The 22,619-nt window shown below is 37.5% G+C and overlaps 1 long non-coding RNA gene across 1 annotated transcript in view; it reads left to right on the top strand.

The window, feature by feature from the left end:
• Positions 1-22,619, top strand: part of LOC103890431 (uncharacterized) — a 165,250-nt gene that overhangs the window by 107,530 nt on the left and 35,101 nt on the right. Inside the window, exon 8 of the long non-coding RNA XR_008511022.1 lies at positions 7,072-7,155. This is a non-coding gene — a long non-coding RNA (uncharacterized LOC103890431). The remainder of the gene's footprint in view (positions 1-7,071; positions 7,156-22,619) is intronic.

Below are 22,619 nucleotides of genomic sequence, written 5' to 3'. Positions count from 1 at the left end.
TATTCTCTCCTTGTGTTCAGTGAGACAATTTACTACTTATGCTATAGTCCCCTTTTTTCTTCACTAGTCACTCAGTTTCAGTTACTATAACCAAAAGAATTATACTTATTTCATCTAGACACAAATAATTTAATTGTTGGGTTAAATCATAGGCATTATATCGAATTTATGACGTTCTGATAGCCATAGAAAATTCATATTTATTATTTATTTATTTATTTATTTATTTATTTTTGAGATGAAGTCTCGCTCTGTTGCCCAGGCTGGAGTGCAGTGGTGCACTCTTGGCTCACTGCAGCCTCTGTCTCCAGGGTTCAAGCAATTCTCCTGCCTCAGCCTCCTGAGTAGCTGGGATTACAGGCTCCTGCAACCATGCCTGGCTAATTTTTTTTTTTTTTTTTTTTTGTATTTTTAGTAGAGATGGAGTTTCACCATGATGGCCAGGCTGGTCTCGAACTCCTAACCTCAAGTCATCCACCTGCCTCAGTCTTCCAAAGTGCTAGGATTACAGGCGTGAGGCACTGCGCCTGGCCCATATTTATTTTTTAACCTGACATTTAATATATAAGTCCAGGTCCTTTAAATAGATTCAGTTTACAGAAAATCCTAGGTAAGCCATTGTTTTAAGGAAACTAATATTTTAAATCAATTAGCACAAATATTAATTGAGTATATACTTCTGAAGGATGTGTAACAGAGAAAGGGAAGGAGATATTCCAAGAGAGTTAGCAGCATAAAGAAAGGCAGGGAAGTATAAAAGTGAATAGTATGCTCAGGAAATGATGGATGGGCTTTTTTAATGAGATATAAAAACCTTGAGTGATATGATGGTGGAAAGATTGGTTGGAAACAGATTGTAAAAGGCCATGAGCAATGGAAACTAGTAAAGGTTTTGAACCAGAAGAATGACACAAATTGATGTGGTTTTAGAGGTAATGTTGGGTTTACTGTGAAGAATACCTGAATGGGAAGATACTGGGCAAAACTCATTGTTGATTATTTGATAAACTATGAGTGGCCGAACTAGGGCTACAACAATAGAATTAACAAGAAGGCTTGTACTTCAGAGATACTTTAGAGATACAATCAGCATAATGTAACAATTGATGTTAGAAGTTTGATGTTGGGAGTGAAAGAAAAGTTGAAGTGTGAGGCCCTTAAACTGGGAAGTAGATGCATGACAATACTAATATGAGACAGGAAGGAAGAGAAGCTGGTTTTGAGCATGTCAGATTGAAATGTTTTGAGACCACCCAGGTTTACATATACGAAAGGCAGTTGGGAATATGATAATGAATATTTTACCTGTAATAATCATGGCTAGAAAGAGAGACATAGAAATTATTACCTTTGTCTGAGAAACAGTGAAACTAGAAACAAAAGCAGGAGAGATTGGCTTTGGCAAAGGCAAGGAAAAACAAAGTTTCAATGATGGTGCCAGATATACAGCACCAAGGTCAAGCAAATGAAAATGAAAAAGGCCCAGTGGATCAGGCAATGAGGGCTTGTCGGTATGTTTTGCAAGAGCATACTCGGGGCAGAGTGGAGGGGATACACTAGATCTCCTATGCTATATTTTGAGAAGCATTTCCTCTTTCATATGATGTAGGAATCTTAGATTGTGGAGCCTATCTCTTGGATTCAGATATGTTTGTGTTCATCTGTAAGACTGGGACAGGAAGCCTCAAAGGAGTCATTTTCTATAAGTGACTGAGGAACCATTCAGAACAGAACTCATTCTGAGAGAAGAGTGTGAGTTAGTCCCAAGTTAAAGGGTCAGTGTCATAATGGAAGGGTAATTTTCAGGAAAGCTGGGGATGTGCTCCTCGGCTTGCCGCTTTGTTTGACTGTTGTCCCCAGAGATTTGTGTCAGAGCCCCAAAAGGGGATAGTAAAAAAAGAGAGGGCGGGGGAGAGAGATTTAAGAACTTGAGACGACAAGGCAACCCTCCTTTGTATCGTATGCAACAGAGAATGGCAGCGCTGTGGGTTAAGGGAAATTTCTGCATTGTGTTTGCTTTTGGAGCAGGTTGAGTTGTGGAACAGACACAACACCTGGAAAAGAGAAGAAGCAGGACAGAATGTCACACTCAGGGATAACACAACCGTAACCAAGGAGGTGAAGAGGAGAAAGCCTTGTGGTACCAGAGAGCTAATTGGGAAGCATAAATATGATAAACTCAGATGCCTTCAAGAACAAGTTGGGAGAATCTGGAATTCCAACATTTATGGCTGAGGGTCAAAGACAGAGAAATGCTATTTCATTATTATTTTTATGGCCTTTTTTCTATTTTTATTTTTTTCTAGAGAAATGCTCCACTACTATATTTTTAAAAATTTAGATATAGGCCAGGCGTGGTGGCTCACACCTATAATTCCAGTGCATTGGGAGGTTGAGGCAGGAGGATGACTTGAAGTCACGAGATTGAGACCAGCCTGGACAACATAGTGAGACTCTGTCTCTACAAAAATAAAAATAAAAAATTAGACTGGCATAGTGCTGTATTCCTGTAGGCCTAGCTACTCAAGAGGTTGAGGCAGGAGGATTGTTTGAGCCCAGGAGTTGGAGGATGTAGTGAATTATGACTGCACAACTGCACTCCAGCCTGGGTGACAGAGAGAGACTATTTCACACACACACACACAAAATATGGATATATAATTATCTTCATAGACTCAACTTAAATAGAAAAGAGGATAATATCACTTCCCCTTTAGTCAGATCAGGAGAGACTCATAATAAACAGTTAATGTATTTCCTAGAAATTCTACAGAAATTATAGCTTGAGTAAAAAAAATGGCTTTTTAAATCTATGTATTTTATTTCAGTGTTGCACTACAGGAAGTTTTATCTTTGCATTTAGCAGGTTCTTCTGTGTCTTTGGTGTTAGGTTGCACCATCATTGGGTGTCTCTATGAATAGTATTCTGTAAACAAATATTCAGTTGACATATTAATGACTTCTTTCATGTCAGTAATGGTTTAATGAGCTTTACACATATTGTGTGATTAATTCCTTCAGCAACTCTAAAGAAAGCATTATTTCCATGTCAAGACTGAGAATTAAATGTGAAACCTTACTTAAAACCACACTCTTAATAGTAGAGCAAGAATTTAACCTAAGTTTGTCTAACCCTTCACTGCTTTGCTGTACTGCAGTCAGGCAAGCCATTAAAAGTGTCTCAGGTACATAAAAATTTCAATGTTGCTACATTTTACTCTTTTTACTGTTCTGAGATAAGATTCTCTATCATTCTGATTTAGTGGAAGCATTAAATTCTCCTTATCATTCAAGGAAACTACGTGGGCAACACTTCCACCCTTAAACCATGACTGCATCCCTTTCACTCTGTCCAGTGTTTTATAGTCTGAAATTTACCTCATCACACCTGCTTTTAATAATTATTCATCAGAGCTTTTCCTGAAAAAAAATACTCTGAATATGGATATCATTATGAGTTTTGTCATTTCTTCTCATGTTATTTTCAACAAGTTAGAGATGCCTTATAATAATCAGTAATTGCAAGGCTTTGGATAAACCTCATGGCTATCATGCGAACACCATATAAATAATACATTAAAATAATATAATGTATTTTTACTTTTGTGAAAAAGCATTGCACTCTTCACAGCATTCTATCATATCCTGTTTTATGTGAATCTAGCAAAAGGTAAGAGGTTTTTTTTTTTTTTTTTTTTTTTGAGATGGAGTCTTGCTCTGTCACCCAGGCTGGAATGCAGTGGCAGGATCTTGGCTCACTGCAACCTCCCCTTCCCAGGTTCGAGCGATTATCCTGCCTCAGCCTCCTGAGTGGCTAGGACTAGAGACGTGCACCACCACATCTGGCTAATTTTTGTATTTTTAGTAGAGATGGGGTTTCACCATGTTGGTCAGGCTGGTCTCGAACCCCTGACCTCGTGATCTGCCCACCTCAGCCTCCCAAAGTGCTGGGATTACAGGCATGAACCACCACGCCCAGCCCAAAGGTTTCAAATTAGCAAATTGTTAAACTTTAATAGTAAATGCTATCCTTATTTACATGACTCCGTTGAGGAAATGTTTAATGATGTTATACTCTGAATGTTAAGACTCTGGGGCTGGGTTAAATCAGGGAAGGAGATGAATTCCAGAGTGAAGCAAGGAAGCAGAAAAATAATAACATAAGAAAGATTATTATCACATTAGAAAATAATCTCTTTGTTGCTTTCCAAGGAGGAAGGAAAAGAATGGGGAATAAAAAAGAGGAATTTATGAACAGCTGCAACTAGTAATAAAAAAGCAAGGCATATAAGTAGTATCCCAGAAGCCACATTACTTCAACTTTGCAGAAAGTAGGAAATAAGGAGATAGGAAACAGGAAGAAATCATGGTTTAGCATCCCAGTTTTATTGTTAAATATAATTTTATCTTGGCCACTTCCTTTTTAAAAATGCTGTTGGATTACACAACATTAATTACAGGATTTCCTGAGTATTCAGAATGCGGTAAAACCTACTGTATTCTTAGCATTTTTTAGATGTGGCAAATATTTATTGGTTTTTTGGCTGCGTTATATCTTGTTCTACTTCTGACATGCGATTTGCTTTTAGTGAATTAACCTTTTGCCCCTTGGGTATAATCCAGCTGGACAGAAATCACATGATCTGTCCTAACTAAAGGTTCAGCAACTTTTGAAAACTGAACAAGTACTCAGAGACTTCACTGTCTGGGCTATGTTCTTGGTGGTAGAGTTTTAGCCTTAATTATAGTTAGGTATTTCACACTAATTGTACCAATTAGATGTTATTACCTTGTAATTAGATCTCGAACAAAGTGACAGAGAATGTATTTATTTCATTGGTAATGTCTTAATGCTCTAACCAAGAAAGTTTTGTAGTTCTTATATTTTTGCCTTCAAAGATTTGTTTTCTTTCCTGTGTTTGTGCCAGCCTTTCTACAGATCCTGTATCTCCTATTGACCTTCCAATACCTTCCCTATTGCTTAGTTAAAAACCTTGCTGATTAGCCATACAATCTTTACCCTCTTTCCTTATTACAACCCCAAAGTCTCCATTTCTCATTGTCTCCTCAGAGATGGTTTCTGTACCTAGCAACAAAGAACTCTAGCAGACATAGTAGACCTTCCAAATGTAGCTAAAGGGAAGCCAACCATTTATTTATTCAGCAAAAATATACGGAGTACTTACTGTACGCTGGACACTATTGCCAGACATTTGGGTGGTGAACAAGCAAATCTTGGCTTCAATTCTCAAAGAGCTTATAGTCTTCCTGATATCATGGTGGCTAAGTGGTGTATTAACATCCTGGGAAGAATTTGAAGCCAAGAATAGAAAAAAAGAATGCGTGTCAGAAGTTCGAGACCAACCTGGGCAACATGGTGAAACCCCTTCTCTCTCTCTTTTTTTTTTTCTTTTTTGATGGAGTTTTGCTCTTTCGCCCAGGTTGGAGTGAAGTGGTGCCATCTTGGTTCACTGCAACCTCTGCCCCCGGGTTCAAGAGATTCTCCTGCCTCAGTCTCCTGAGTAGCTAGGATTATAGCTAATCCTATGCCTGGCTAATTTTTAATAGAGACAGAGTTTCACCACTTTGGCCAGGCTGGTCTCAAACTCCTGACCTCAGGTGATCTAACTGCCTCAGCCTCCCAAAGTGCTAGAATTACAGGCATGAGCCACTGTGCCCGGCCTGAAACCCCTTCTCTACTAAAAATACAAATTAGCTGGGCATGGTGGAATTGGCCTTTAGTGCCAGCTACCTGGGAAGCTGAGGTGGGAGGATCACTTGTGTCCAGGAGGCAGAGGTTGCAGTGAGTGGTGATTGCGCCGCTGCACTCCAGCCTGGGTGACAGAGAGAGAGAGAGACCCTGAAACCCTGAATAAAAAAAAAAAAAAAAAAAAAAGAATGTGTGGGGAGTGACAGAGAGGAATTGAGGTGTTCATGAGGGTATAGTAATGAAGGAAGGTAAAGGTCATATGAGTAATTAACAGGGTTTTGTTTTGTTTTTAAATAAGAGGAACCATATGTACAGGTGCTAATAAATATAGTTATGTATTTATATAGCTAATTATTTACCAAATCTGATCCAACTTTCTATTCCTGATATCATTGCCTTAATTCAGGCTTTCCTTATTAAATATCTTGTTTATTAGCTTCCTCTAGTGCAGTGATACCATCAACCTTCACCCACTCTTCTCACTACTCTTAGCCCAACATCCACAATACACTGCTTCCAGGATTGCCTTTCTACTCAGAAAGCTGTTTGTATCAGTCCCTGTTCAACATTTTTCAGTAGCTCTTCAATGCTTTTCTAATATGTCTGGCATACAAAGGACTTTAATACCATGACATTTACCTGCTTATTTCAATTTCATACCTTGGCACTTTTCCCAGCATGCTTGCATTACATCACTTTGAAAGTAATTCAGGTAACCTGATCTAATCTTGTTTTCTCTGGCCTCCTTACTCTTTCAACTCTCTACTTCTGGATTAAAATTTGAGATTCAGTTGATTTTACTAATATATTGTGGTATCCATACCATGGACTGGATAGGTTAAAAAAAATCTAAATTCTGCATCCAAGAGGTAGAAATCCAAAGCAATATTTGTAGATGTTGACTTTGCTTTAATGCAGATGAAATGCTCAATTCTAAAATTAACCATTGTGAAGGCACAAGAGGAATTGTTCTGCTGTAGAGGCAGATCCGAGGCTCGGTAGCACTGTCCACTGTCCAAAGTGACATGTGCCAGGGCCAGGATAGGCACCCTTGTACCCAGGCCCCCACAGTGGTCACCTGTGGCTCCTGGCCTTGCTCTGGCCACGAAGTTCAACGGTGGCAGCCCAGCTCAGGTGGCTGGAGTGGAGCAGAGGATACAGAGGCACCCTTTGAACTGAGTTTTTCTGTATATTTGTTACAGGCCAGAACTGCCAAGGCAGGTTTTTCTTTTGAGAACATCCAGCCCTATGCTATGTGTAGTTTGATCTTGAGAGACACATTCCACTTGACTAAACACCCACAAACACAACTCATTCAGAAACTGCATGTGTGGGACATGTATGAAATAATTTTATTTCAGGGAAAAACTTCAACAGCACCAGAAACAGCAAATGGGAGAAAATTCTTCCAGAATCATTTTGGACAGGGAAGATCTGCATATTTGGTGAGTCACAAGCCCTTTACCTGCAACATGGTGTAGGTAAAGGAGGTTAGGGAAGACTTTCAGGGCACCTTGGGCTATCCCCAGTAGCAGACCACTCACAATGGGGAGAAATCAGTCATAATCATCTAGTTCAGGGCCTACTTTTACGGTGGAAAAGTCATTCTACGTGGGGAGAGTGCCTTTAGCTGCAAACACACACTTGCTCAGGAGCAGGATGTCCACCCTGGAAGATGGCATTTTGTGTGCAGTAGATGTGGGAAGGAATTCAGCTACAAATCCTCACTCATGCATCACATAGTCAACAATGGTGAAAGCCTTTATGTGTGTAGCAAATATGGAAAATCCTTCAGACAAAGTTCCACCCTCAGTCAACACTGGAGAAATCATACTGGCACAAGGTGTTAACAAGTGCAGAGAATATGGGAAATCTTTTACCCAAAGAAATCCCCTCGCTGAACACCACAAAGTTCGCACAGGAGCACAACCTCGTGAGTGCTGTGAATGTGACACATCTCACCATAGTTCTAACTTCAGTGAACATTGGACAGTTCACACTTGAGAAAAGCCCTCTGAATGCAGTGAATGTAGGAAATCCTGTAGAGAACGTACTGGTCTCTTTCAACTACCAGAATATTCACACAGGTGTTAAGCCTGTGGAGGGTGGGGAATGTGAGAAATCATTTAGAGGAAAATATGACCTCATGAGTCACTAGAGAGAGAAAGACCTTATGAGTGTGGTGAATGTGGGAAATCTTTTGCCTGTGCCTCTAGCTTCCATTGCCATCAGAGAGCCCTCACTGGAGACAGGCCTTATGAGTGTAGTGAAAGCAGAAAGTCTTCTATCACTAGATCAACACTAAGTTGACATGAGAAAGTTCACCCTGGAGAAAGCCTTTATGAGTGTAGTGAATGCGGGAAATCCATTACCCAAAGGAATCACTTCAGTACACACCTGCCAAATCACATAACAGAAAGGCCTTAGATGTGCAGGATATGTGCACTTTCCTGTTCAGTGCAGCAACCCTGGAGGAAAGTCTCCATGAGGAACCTTCAGCCTGAATTGAATCTCATACATCCAAATGTTCACAGTGGGGAGATACCCTATACGTTTCAGTTATGTGACTAGCATGTGTAGCTATGTTGTACTTTATAACCTACCCCAAGCTATTGCCAGAGTTATGGCCGAGCCCATTTTACCTCCACCATCTGGTAGAACCACCAAGTATGCATCAGTCACTACCCCCAATAGGCTCAAGAAAGCTGACCTTTGTGCCCTCCCATTTGATTGAGGGCAGTAGGAGTACCCTAAGCCCTTAGGGGGTTCTCATTCCCATCTCTCTGACTAGACAGGGCATGGAACTGACCAATTTTTGGCCCAGAGAACAGCATTATCTGTTTGGCTGGCAGGTTTCAAGGAAGGACTACCTTTTCAAGGGCATGTTAGTTTCCCATGATGCTTGTTTATGATGAATTTTTTCCAGCTCCCATGTTCCCAACCCAAGAACTGCCAGCTGCACATTGTTTTGGTGTGTAAAATAATGAAAGCCTTACTATTTAAGTCATCTTCAATCTCTAGGCTCTATTCATTGTTTAGGTGGTTTTTTTGAATGTGAAACTTTTAATTTCTGAATATCTCTTTAAATTTGTATTTTGGGGCTAGAATATATAAAAATAACATTTATTTAAATAGAATTAACACCTAAAGTTCAGATACTTTTAACAAGTTGTAACAAAACAATAGACTTACAAGAAAATGTATACATTTTTAAATTTTTCTTGAATGAATTACTCTGGGAGGAAAATTTTTGTCCCAGAAAATGCAGAATTCTGCACTGTAGAATACATATTTACAAAAAATAACTAGTAGTGAATTCACAAATGTTTCTTAACTATTGTAAGTTCCTATAGCCTTGATAAATATAAAACCCAAGTAAGCACAAAATATCTATAAAGATGAGTGCAAGCTAGACATTGATTGCAAGAAGGAAATTATAAATAAGTCACACTAGAAAACAGAAAGACATCTGATCTTATAACCTCAGTCATGGTTTTTTGCATAAGTGATAAAAATATGAAAAATAATCCCCATAATACTTTACTATTATAGAACTTCTTCTAATAGCTTACCATTATTAACTGTTCTTTTTTGTTGATGAATAATTTTACTATGATTCAGTGGGATTGTGTATACTCATTTTAATCTAGTAAATAATGAATAGCGGCTGTGATTTACAAAAGAATATACTGAACTGAATGAAGATAGGCACTGTTGAACACCTGTCACCGGGTGGTAAGATAATTGCTGGCTCTCTTATTCAATAGTATGTGAAGCACTATATTGGAATTTTAGATTTGATGATGACAGCACTTCCATTGCCATCATGCTGCCCCAGCTTTTCTAATTCACTAGCAACTGGCTCTTTGAATTTATTATCCATTAGTTTCTTGGAAAGACTTGTAAGCAGAAATTTCAGGTGATCATTTAGAGAAGGACTAACCAATGACACTTACTGTAATCTGTGTTTTACTGAATGATGTGCCAATCTGCATGGAATAGCTCCTTTAGAGTAAATAGCTTCCAATGCAGAAGGAGCACATGACTGTTCACCAAATAGATTAATTATTTTAGGAATAAGTTTATCACTTAGTTGAGTATAAGATTTTCTTGCAGACTGTGGAGAAGTATTTGAAAATAAAAATGTACTTTGGTGAACTGTAGTCCTGTGTTTTATTCGTGTGCTTGGTGATTTCCTTTGATCACAGTTACTACATCTCTCTCCTACCATGACCTCTCCATGAGCCAGTGCCCCAAGTGAGGCATTGCCTGGTATTACTTGGCCAACAGCCACCATTCCTGCCACTGGCCACTGGGGTTCAGGGAATATCTGGAGTGATTTATTAAAAAATTGGGGTTCTGTGATAATAAATGGGGGAGTAGCTTTTATGGAGTCCCAAAATTTCTGTGCCTTCCTTAGATGGGTAGTATGATGGCAGAAAATAGCTCTCCATGTTTGGCCAAATTTGGTATCCTCAGTCATTGTTTAAAGCCTTATGAAGGTATACTTTACATGTAATAAGCTGAACAGATTTAAAGTGTATAATTTGATAAATTTTGAAGTATGGATGAACCTATTAAACCATCATGAAAATCATGAAAATGTCACCATATATTGGGAGCTGATCATAATCTCAAAAAATATAATCTCGAAAGCCATAATCCTGAATGTTGACATCCCAAAAGGTCAAAGTACTGAGTATGCAATTCTGGAAAAAATAATTTAAAAAATATTTATTGACATTTTTAAAACGGGATTTGAGAAACATACAAAAACATGACAGAACTCTTCAATAGGCCACTTTACACAATAAAATAGACAATAATAACATACCTATTTTTGCAAGCTTAAACACACTCATGTATTCTAATGATAGTCACATGGGTATAACAGTTATGATCATATCAACCATAATCATAAATTGATCAAAAAGTAAAGTGTGTAAATGTATATCATTATAGTTGGTAATTTATATCTGTAGTCCTTTGAAATACCATTGATAAACAATCTTAATCTTTTGACATGAAAAACATGATGGGTCACCACTGCAGCACTACTGCCCCACTCACCAAAAGAGCCAAGATCTCAAAAAATTTTAGTTTTCACACATGCAGGTGTACAAAAAGGACATCTCTTCATTTATTGAGGAAGTTTCAATGTTTCTACATATGCACACAATGCTTAAATATGAATTAAATGTTGTAATAATGCACTTTTATGGAAGCACATTTGCAAAAAATGCATGAAATGAATTAGAACTCTTTAAAAGTTTTCACACAATTTATACCAGAAGTATTGAAAATGATGCAGAGATGAACTACATAGCACAGCAAATTGTAAAAAATAAGGCTGACAATTTAAAATAGTGAATAAACTAAAAAAAGGAGAAAAACTAAGAAGAATATCTGATACATAAAAAGTATATTACAATGACAAATTATGGGCAATTGCACATATTATAAGAGCTGGCCAACATTCATGATCATTAACTGTACTTTGAAGGCTTGCATCATGAAGAATAGTAGCTTTTTTTCTTTTAGGACATGGCTTGCCTCAGAGAATACATTTGATATAGTTTGGCTGTGTTCCTACCCAAATCTTATCTTGAAACGTAGCTCTCATAATTCCAACAGGAGGGACCTGGTGGGAGGTAATTGAATCATGGGGATGGGTCTTTCCTGTGCTGTTCTTGTGATAATGAATAGGTCTCACAAGATCTGATGGTTTTATAAAGGTGAGTTACCATGCACATGCTTTCTTCACCTGCCGTCATGTAAGACATGACTTTGCTCCTCCTCTGTCTTTCACCATGATTGTTAGATCTTCCCAGCCATGTGGAACTGTGAGTCAATTAAATATCTTTCCATTATAAATTACCCAGTCTCAGGTATGTCTTTATTAGCAGTGTGAGAACAGACTAACACAGTAAATTGGAACCAGTAGAATGGGGTGCTGCTGTAAAGATACCCAAAAATGTGAAAGTGACTTTGGAACTGGGTAAAAGGAAGAAGTTGGAACAGTTTGGAGGGCTCAGGAGAAGACAGGAAAATGTAGGAAAGTTTGGAACTTCCTAGAGACTTGTTGAATGGCTTTGACCAAAATACTGATAGTGATATGGACAATAAAATACAGGCTGAGGTGATCTCGGATGGAGAGGAGAAACTTGTTGGGAACTGAAGTAAAGGACACTCTCTCTATGCAAAGAGACTGGTGGTATTTTGCTCATGCCTTAGACATCTGTGGAAGGTTGAACTTGAGAGAGAAGAGTTGGGGTATCTGGTTGAAGAAATTTCTAAACAGCAAAGCATTAAAGAGGTGACAGAGCATAAAAGTTTGGAAAATTTTCATCCTTACAATGCAGTAGAAAAGAAAAACCCATTTTCTGGGGAGAAATTCAAGCTGGCTGCAGAAATTTGCATAAGTAACGAGAAGCCAAGTGCTAGTCCCCAAAACAATGGGGAAAATGTCTCCAAGGCATGTCAGAGAACTTCATGGCAGCCTCTCCCATTTTTCCATCCTCTCTTCCAGCCTAGGAGGGAAAAACGGTTTTGTGGGCCAGGCCCATGGTCTCCCTGCTCTATGCAGCCTCCCACCATGGTGCCCTGCATCTCAGCTGTTTCAGCTCCAGCCATGGCTATAAGGGGCCAATGTACACCCTCACACCATTGCTTCAGATGGTGCAAGCCCCAAGCGTTGGCAACTTACACGTGGTATTAGGCTGTGGGTGCACAGAAGTAAAGAATTGAGGTTTAGAAACTTCCGCCTAGATTTCAGAGGATGTATGGAAATGCCTGAATGTCCAGGCAGAAGTTTGCTGCAGGGGTGGGGCCCTCATGGAGAACCTCTGCTAGGGCAGCGTAGAAGGGAAATATGGGGTTAGAGCCCCCACACAGAGTCCCCACTGGGGCACTGCCTAGTGGAGCTGTGAGAAAAGGGCCACCATCCTCCAGACCCCAGAATGGTAGATCCACCAAGAGTTTGCACTGTGTGCCTGGAAAAGCCACAGACACTCAATGTCACTCCATGAAAGCAGCCAGGAGGGGAGCTGTACCCTGCAAAGCCAAAGGGGCAGAGCTGCCCAAGGCTATAGGAACCCACCTCTGGCATCAGTGTGACTTGGATGTGAGACAGGGAGTCAAAGAAGATCATTTTGAAACTTTAAAGTTTAATGACTGCCCTATTGGATTTTGGACTTGCATGGGGCCTGTAGGCCCTTTGTTTTGGCCAAGTTTTTCAATTTGGAGTGGGTATATTTACCTAATGCTTGTAGCCCCATTGTATCTGGGAAGTAACTAACTTACTTTTGATTTTACAGGCTTATAGGCAGAAGAAATTTGCCTTGTCTCAGATAAGGCTTTGGACTGTGGATTTTTGAGTTAATGCTGAAATGAGTTGAGACTTTTGGGGACTGTTGGGAAGACATGATTGGTCTTGAAATGTTAGGACATGAGATTGTGGAGGGGCCAGAAGCTGAATGATATGGTTTGGCTTTGTCCCCACCCAAATCTCATCTTGAATTGCAACTCCCATAATTTCCATGTGTTATGGGAGGGGTCCGGTGGGATGTAATTGAATCATGGGGGTGGTCTTTCCCATGCTGTTTTTGTGATAGTGAAAAAATCTCACAAGATCCGATGGTTTTATAAAGGGGAGTTCCCCTCCACATGCTGTCTTGCCTGATGCCATGTAAGACATGACCTTGCTCCTCCTTGCCTTTCACCATGACTGTGAGGCCTCCCCAGCCACATGGAACTGGGAGTCCATTAAACCTCTTTCCTTTATAAACTACCCAGTCTTGGATATGTCTTTATTAGCAGCATGAGAATAGATTAATACAACATTCATATTCATTTTATATGTGACACTTCTCTTTTTGAAATTCTTCAATGATTCAGTGTACACTGACATGAGCATTCCCTATTAAAATTTCCTGTCTTCTGTGACATGCCTCTATGTTGTTTTGGGTATGTGGAAATCCATTTTGCATGCACTGTGATACACACCACAAATTTGGCAGAAAAAATACTGGTAATCAAACAGCAATACTGTTGTGTCAAGTGTCTTCTTAACATTGCACATAGGTTCATGGAAAAGTAACTGTGGTTTTTGCCATTACTTTCAATGGCAAAAACCACAGTTACTTTTGCACCACCTAATAATTATTTTGGGCCAGTCAGTAACTTTATTGGCTTCTTCGGGCAAATTTGAATTTAATTCATTAAAGTCTCCTGGAATGTCATCAGCTGAAAGGAATGCTAATGCAGACAAATGATATATTTTTAAACTGAAGTTTTTGCATTTTTAAACTGAAGTTTTTGTCATTGCCATACCTCATAGCCATTTCAGTCATCTGAGTTTTCTGCCAAATGCATTGGGCTGCATGAAAAAAACAAACTTTATTGGTAATACCTTGAAATTCACTTTGAGAAGGATTGATCACACCTGATTTCAAATTTGTCATTTGGTTTGGGGATTCATTTGAAATCTACATAAAGACAGTAACAAGGTAATAGTTCCATGTAACATGATGCAATCTTGTTATTGTGATTTTCAGGATTTTAGACATTAAGGATTTTAGACTTAGAGATATAGACTTTAGCAATTTTAATTTTTATGGAGTTTGATCTTTTGGGATTTCAACATTTGAGATTGTGTCTTTTGGGATTATGATCCAAACCCTCACATATTTGCCTCTTGTTTTTTGTAATCTTTCTCTCTTGCTGCTCTTCCCAGCTGTCCTAATAACTATTGATTTACTTTTTCTCACAGGAGATACCTTTGCATTTTTTAGATTTTTAATGATTAGGATCATAAAATGTTTATTCTCTTTTTGCATGTTGCATGATTTAATCAAAATTAGATTTGAACATTACTTTTGCTTTAATTTTAAAATTAAAAAAATGTAAGCACCATCCGATACAGTAAAATGTAACAGAATTGTCTAAATAGCATTTTTTTTCATTTTTATTTTTTTAAGATGGAGTCTCACTGTTTTGCACAGGCTGGAGTGCAGTGGCGGGATCTCAGTTCACTGCAACCTCCACCTCCGGGTTCAAGCGATTCTCCTGCTTTAGCATCCTAAGTAGCTGAGATTATAGCTGCATGCCACCACGCCCAGATAATTTTTGTATTTTTGTGGAGATGAGGTTTCACCATGTTGTCCAGGCTGGTCTCAAACTCCTGACCTCAAGTGATCCACCCACCTCAGCCTCCCAAAATGCTGGGATTACAGGCATGAGCCACTGCGCTCGGCCCTAAATAGCATTTTAAACCAGTATGTTTATGTAACATGGAGGCTTTGAATAATGCCTAATTAAATTCCTTCTCTCCAACTAAAACAATTAAGTTAAATTAAATTAACCATTGCTGTTTGTATTAGACAGTACTACAAATCTATAAACTGGCATTATGTGATACTGGCCTCACTCATGCAATCATATACATCATGACTTCAAATTTTATAATAAATTTCACCGCCATATATTAAATATGATAAGAAATTTAGCTGTTATCAAATTATATTGACCACCATTTTGTTTTCATTTTACTGAGCTTCAAATCAAACTTAATAAGTATCCTTTTTTCTCTTTGAATATCAAAATTGGTCAAATTTATTTGATTATTTTCAAATGTACTACCAAACTAATCAGATAACTGAAAATCCAGTAAAAATTTTAACAGATACTATGTACAATAAAAGTTCTTCAAAGTTATATTTAATTTGTCAAAATAAGTTTTTCAGAACTTTTTCACAGTGCAGCATATTGGTTGTGCATATGGGTTTTAGAGGTAGACTACTTGGCCTTAAATTTAATCCTAAGCCTACTAACAGGTTGCTTAAATTTTTGTGACTTGGTTTTTTTAATCTTTAAAATGAAGAAGTGGAATCTATATATAGTATATATCTATATAACTATAATCACATAGTTTTACTTTATAAAGATTACTTATTTATTTGTTGTAAAGATTAAATGAATTAATTCATGTAAAGTGCTTGGAAAAAAGACTGCCACATAAAAAGCATCAGTAAATGTTATCTGTGTTTACTGTTTAATTAAATGAACTCAGTGAATATAATTGAGAATTTCTGGATGTCTTTAACAATAGACTACTATTAAACAATAACAAAATGTTCAGTTAGACCCAAAGACATAGAAAAAAATCAACAGTTATCACAGGATGAATGGATAAAAGTAGATTTTATTTTTATTTTTATTTTTTGAGATGGAGTCTTGCTCTGTCACCAAGGCTGGAGTGCAGTGGCACGACCTTGGCTCACTGCAACCTCTGCCTCCAGGTTCAAGCAATTCTCCTGCCTCAGCCTCCCGAGTAGCTGGGACTACAGGTGCACACCACACGCCCAGCTAATTTTTGTATTTTTAGTAGAGACGGGGTTTTACCATGTTGGCCAGGATGGTCTCAATCTCTTGACCTCATGATCTGCCTGCCTCAGCCTCCCAAGGTGCTGGGATTATAGGTGTGAGCCACCGTGCCCAGCCAAATAGATTATTTTTTTAGTCTCAAGAATGAATGTAAGAATCTTGAGGAGTAACATCAGGAAAATGGCAGAATAGGAGGTCTCCTGCCCTTGTCACCCCACAAAACATGAATTTGGCAAGCATCCATTATAATAATGCCTTTGAAAGGAGCTTTGGGATCCTAATGAAAGGCTGAAACAATCTGGAGGAGCCAAAGGCCAAGGAAAGCTGCTTTTAGAAGAGTGGCCCATCCCCATGGTAGCATCAATCAACTGAATATAGGGGACAACTCAAAACCAGCAGAATACACATTCTTCTCATGTTCACATGAAACACTCACCAACACAGACCACAGTCTGAGCCATAAAATATACATTATCAACTTTAAAAGAATAGAAATCTTACAATATTTCCCCTTAAACCGCAAAGAAATTATTTAATGATACTGCATACAGTATTTTGGTGATGGCTACACTAAAAGCCCAGACTTCACCATTACACAATATATCCATGTAACAAAAACTGCACTTATACCCCCTAAGTCTATAAAAATAAATAAATAAACACTTCTTAAAAGAAAAAAGGGAATTAAATCAATAACAGAGATAACTGAAATCCCAAAATATGTGGAGCTGAAATAATACACATTTAAATAAGACATAGGTCAAACAAGTACTCTAAAGGAAATTATAAAAATATTTTGAACTAAATGAAAATAAAAATACAACTTATCAAGATTGATGGGATACAGTGAAAGTAATGCTAAGAGGAAAATTAATAGTATCAAATACATATATTAGAAAAGAAGAAAGATCTAAAATCAATAATCTAAGTTTCCACCTTATAGAACTAGGAAAAAGGAGAAGAAAACAAGTAATACAAAATGTAGAATTGACATCAATACAATTAAAAATGGGAAATCAATAGAGAAAAACTAATGAAACAAAAAACTAGTTCTTTATAAAGAGCAAAAAAATCAATAAGCCTCTAACCAGGCTAAGAAAAAAAAAAAGAGGACACAAATGACCAATAACAGAAATAGGAGACATCACTATAGACCCTATGGGCATTAGAAAGACAATAAAGGAACACTGTGAACAACTCTATGCCGATAAATTTGATAACCTAGAAAAAAATGGACCAATTCTTTGAAAAACACATTCTGTCAAAATTCACATAAGAAATAGGCAACCCTAATAGACCTATATCTATTAAAGAAATTGAATCAATAATGAATACTCTTCTAAAATAGGAAGCACCAGGGCCAAATGTGTTCATTGGTGAATTCTGCTAAACATTTATGGAAGATATACAAATTCTGCATAATATCTTGCAGGGCATAGAAGCAGAGAGACTATTTTATAACTCATTCCATTAGGTCAGCATTACCCTAATACCAAGGCCAGATGAAGACATTACAAGAAAAAAAAAAAAAACCTACAGACTAATATATCTCATAAACTTAGATCCAAAAATTTAAGCAAAATATAGCAAATAGAATTCAACAGTATATTTTAAAAATTATACAACCTGACCAAGCACAATCTGACCCTATGATTCAGCAATTACACTTCTTGATATTTCCCCTAAAGGAGCTGGAATCTTGTGTCCATACAATAGCCTGAACATCGATGATTATAGCAATTTAATTCATAATTGCCAAAACTTGAAAGCATCCATGATGTCCTTTAGTAAGTGAAATGATAAATTTTGGCACATCCAAGCAGTGGAATATTGTTCAACACTAAAAATAAACTATGAAGCCAAGAAAAGACATGGAAGAAACTTACATACATTTTACTAAGTGAAAAAAGATGATCTTAGAAGGATACATAACTATATGTTTCAAACTGTATGACTGGTAAAGGCAAAACCACAGAGGCAGTAAAAAAAAAAAAAAAGAAGAAAGAAAAAGAAAAAAAAGAAATAAAATCAGTGATTTCCAGGGGCTAGTGTTTGGGGAGGGATGAATAGGCAGAGCATAGAGAATTTTTAGGGCATTGAAAATTCTCTGTATGATATTATAACAGTGAATACATGTCACTATACATTTGTTCAAACCCATAAAATGTAAAATATCAAGAGTGAACTCTAATATAAACTACAGAGTTTGGGTAATTATAATGTGTAAAGGTAAGTTCCTTGGTTATGACTATGTTCTAGTGTGGTGGGGGATTTTGTTAATTTGGAGGCTATGCATGTGTAGAAGTAAGGAGTACATGGGATATCTCTGTACCTTTCTCTATATTTTGTTATGAATCAATCAAAAACTGTTCTTAAAAATTAAAGTCTTAAAAAAACAATAACACTCTGCCATGCTGCTATGGCTGCTGGCACATGTGAATGAACATGGATCCCACTGCCATCACCCTGATGAAGTATTTTGGCTACCACTACCCATTGGAGTGTTGTGACCAGGGGACTGGGAATAACTTGGCCCCTCCAGTGCAGCAAGTTCTTAACTTCAAAGGGCTAGAGAACAAATCCAGGAGCCCATTACCAGCCCCCAAGAGTTAGAGCATGCAGCAGCCCAGGAGTGCTAAACTGAGCCTTGGCCCCCTAAAATCTCCCAGAAATGAAGCTAGCTGACTGTAACCACATTTTGCCACAATGAAACCTCCAAAGTCATCAAGGAAGATAAAAGCAAAAGATCCCATCCAAATGACAGCAACTTCAAAGATTAAAGGAACATCAGCCCACACAAATGAGAAAGAATCAATGCAAGAACTCTGGCAACTCAAAGAGCCAGAGTGTTTTCTTACCTCCAAACGGTTACATTGAATCTACAGCAATGGTTCTTAACCACGCTGAAATGGCTGAAATGAGATACAGAATTCAGACTACAGATACAAATGAAAATCATTGAGATTCGGCAGAAAGTTGAAACCAAATCCAAGGAATTTAAGAAATACAATAAAATGATACAGGAGCTGAAAGACAAAATGGCAATTTTAAGAAAGAATGAAACTGATCTTATAGAGCTGAAAAACTGACTTTAAGAATCCAGTGTCTACTAAAAATACAAAAATTAGCCAGGCATGGTGGCGGGTGCCTGTAATTCCAGCTACTTGGGAGGCTGAAGCAGGATAATTGCTTGAGCCCAGGAGGTGGAGGTTGCAGTGAGCCAAGATTGCGGCCTTGCACTCCAGCCTGGGCAACAAGAGTGAAACTCCTCTGAAAAAAAAAAAAAAAAAAAGAATTTCATAGTATAATGCAGAACAGGCCAAGCTGAGGAAATAATATCAGAGCTCAAAGGCCAGTTCTCCAAAAGAACTCAAAGAAAAATAAATAGTGAAGAATTAAGAAGAATGAACAAAACCTCTGAGAAATATGGGATTATGTGAAGCGACAAAAATCTATGACTTATTGGCATCCCTGAAAGAGAAGGAGAGAAAGAAAGCAACTTGGAAAATATAATTGAGGATATAATTTATGAAAATTTCTTAAGCCTCACTAGGGAAGACAACATTCAAATTTAGGAAATGCAGAGAATGCTTGCAATACACCATACAAGATGACCATCCATCCCCAAGACACATTGTCATCAAATTCTTAAAGATTGAAATGAAGGAAAAAAATGTTAAAGGCAGCTAGAAAGAAGGGGCAGGTCACCTACAAAGAAAACCCCATCAGGCTGACAGTGGACCTCTGAGCAGAAACCCTACAAGCTAGAAGAGATTGGGGGTCTATATTCAGCATGCCTAAAGAAAATAAATTCCAACCAAGAATTTCATATCCAGCGAAACTAAGCTTCACAAGCAAAGGAGAAATAAGATCTATTTTAGACAAGCAAATGATAAGGGATTTTGCTACCATCAGACCTGCCTTAAGGGCATGCTAAATATGGGAAGGAAAGACTGTTATGGTCCACTACACAAACACACCTAACTCCATAGATCATTGACACTATAAAGCAACTGCACAATCAACTCTGCATAATAAACAGATAACAACACAGTGACAAGATCAATATTAAACTAGAATGTAAATGTGCTAAATGCCCCCAATTAAAAGGCACAGAGTGGCAAGTTGGGTAAAGAAGCAAGACCCAGCTGTATGCTATCTTCAAGAGACCCATCTCACATGCAGTGACACTCATAGGCTCAAAGTAAAGAGATGGAGAAAAATCTACCAGGCAAATGGAAAGCAGAAAAAATCAGAGGTTGCTATTTTAATTTCAGACAAAACAGACTTTAAACAAACAACAATCAAAAAGGACAAAGAAGAGCATTACATAATGGTAAAGGGTTCAATTCAACAAGAGGGCCTATCTATCTTATATATGCACCCAACACAGGAGCACCACACAATAATAGTGGGAGATTTCAACACCCCACTGACAGTATAAGATAGATTATTGAGGCAGAAAACTAACAAAGATATTCAGGACCTGAACTTGACACTTGACTAAATGGACCTAACAGACATCCATAGAACTCTCCACCCCAAAACAACAGAATACACATTCTTCTCATCTTCACATGTCACATATTTTAAAATTAACCACATAATTAACATTAAAAAAATTCTCAGCAAATTCAAGAAACTGAAATCATACCAACCACACACTCAGACCACAGTGCAATAAAAATAGAAATCAATACTAAGAAGATTGCTCAAAATTACTTAATACATGGAAATTAACCTGCTCGTGAATGACTTTGGATAAACAATGAAATTAAGGCAGGAATTAAGAAATTCTTTGAAACTAATGGGAACAAAGATACAACATACCAGGATCTCTGGGACATAGCCAAAGCAGTGTTAAGAGGAAAGTTTATAGTGCTAATCACCCAAATAAAAAAGTTAGAAAGATGTCAAATTAACAACCTAACTATAGATGAGGAAACTGAGGCAAAAAAAAAGAAAAAAAGAACCTAACATTACACTGAGAAGAACTAGAATAACAAGAGCAAACCAATTCCAAAGTTAGCAGAAGGCAAGAAATACCCAAAATTGGAGCTGAACTGAATGAAATTGAGATGCAAAAAACCATAAAAAAGATCAGAGAATCCAGTAGTTGGGTTTTGAAAGAATAAATAAGACTGATAGATCATTAATTAGACTAATAAAGAAAAAAAGAGAGACGATCCAAATAAACACAATCTGAAATGACAAAGGTGACATTACCACAGACCTCACAGAAATACAAAAATCCCTCAGAGACTACTATGAACATCTTAATGCACACAAACTAGAAAACCTAGGGAAAAAAAATGGATAAATTTCTGGAAATATACAACCTCCCAAGATTGAACTAGGAAGAAATTTGAATCCCTGAACAGACTAATAACAAGTTCTGGAATTGAATCAGTTATAAAAAGCCTACCAACCAGAAAAAGACCAGGGAATCACAATCAAATTCTACCAGATATATAAAGAAGAGCTGGTATTATTCCCACTGAAATGACTCCAAAAAATTGAGGAGAATTTATTTCTTCATAACTCATTCTATGAGACCAGCATCATTCTGATACCAAAACCTAGCAGAGATACAACAAAAAACTAAAACTTCAGGTCAATATCCTTGATAAATGTAGATGCAAAAATCCTCAACAAAATAATAGCAAATCAAATTTAACAGCACATCAAAAAGCTACTCCACCATAATCAAGCAGGCTTCATTCCTGGGATGCAAGTTTGGTTCAGCATATGCAAATCAATAAATGTGATTCATCATATAAACAAAACTAAAATAAACCACATGATCATCTCAATAGATACAGAAAATGCTTTCGACAAAATTCAACATTCCTTAATGTAAAAACCCCCAACAAACTAGGCATTGAAGAGACATACCTCAAAATAATGAGAGCCATCTATGACAAACCCACAGCCAATATCATACTGACTGGGCAAAAGCTAGAAGCATTTTCCTTGAGAACTGGAAAAAGACAAGGATGATCACTCTCACCACTGCTGTACAATATAGTACTGGAAGTCCTAGACAGAGCAATCAGTCATTAAAAAGAAATAACAGGCATCCAAATAGGATGAGAGAAGGTCATACTATCTTTGTTTGCAAATGATATGATTCTATACCTAGAAAACCCACAGTGTCTTCCCCAAAACTCCTAGATCTGACAAAAAACTTTAGTAAACTTTCAGGATACAAAATCAATGCAAAAAAAATCAGTAGCATTTCTATACATTAACAAAATCCAAGCTGACAGCCAAATCAAGAACACAGTCCCATTCACAATAGCCACAAAAAGAATAAAATACCTAGGAATACAGCTAACCAGGGAGGCGAAAGACCTAAACAAGTTTCTTGTGGCTTTTCAGCCTGATGACATCAACTACCTTCTCACATTTCTATAGGACCAGTCTGTTTATTTGTCTTTTAAATATAGTGAGACATCTTTCTGTCATCCTTAATATGAAACACTAGATTTATCTGCCTGTCATAAGGCTACATAGTATCTTAAAC

This window comes from Pongo abelii, chromosome 1 (assembly GCF_028885655.2).
Source record: "Pongo abelii isolate AG06213 chromosome 1, NHGRI_mPonAbe1-v2.0_pri, whole genome shotgun sequence".
Lineage (NCBI taxonomy): Eukaryota > Metazoa > Chordata > Mammalia > Primates > Hominidae > Pongo > Pongo abelii.
Note: the sequence above shows the minus strand (reverse complement) of the source record. Positions and strands in the feature narration are given on the sequence as shown.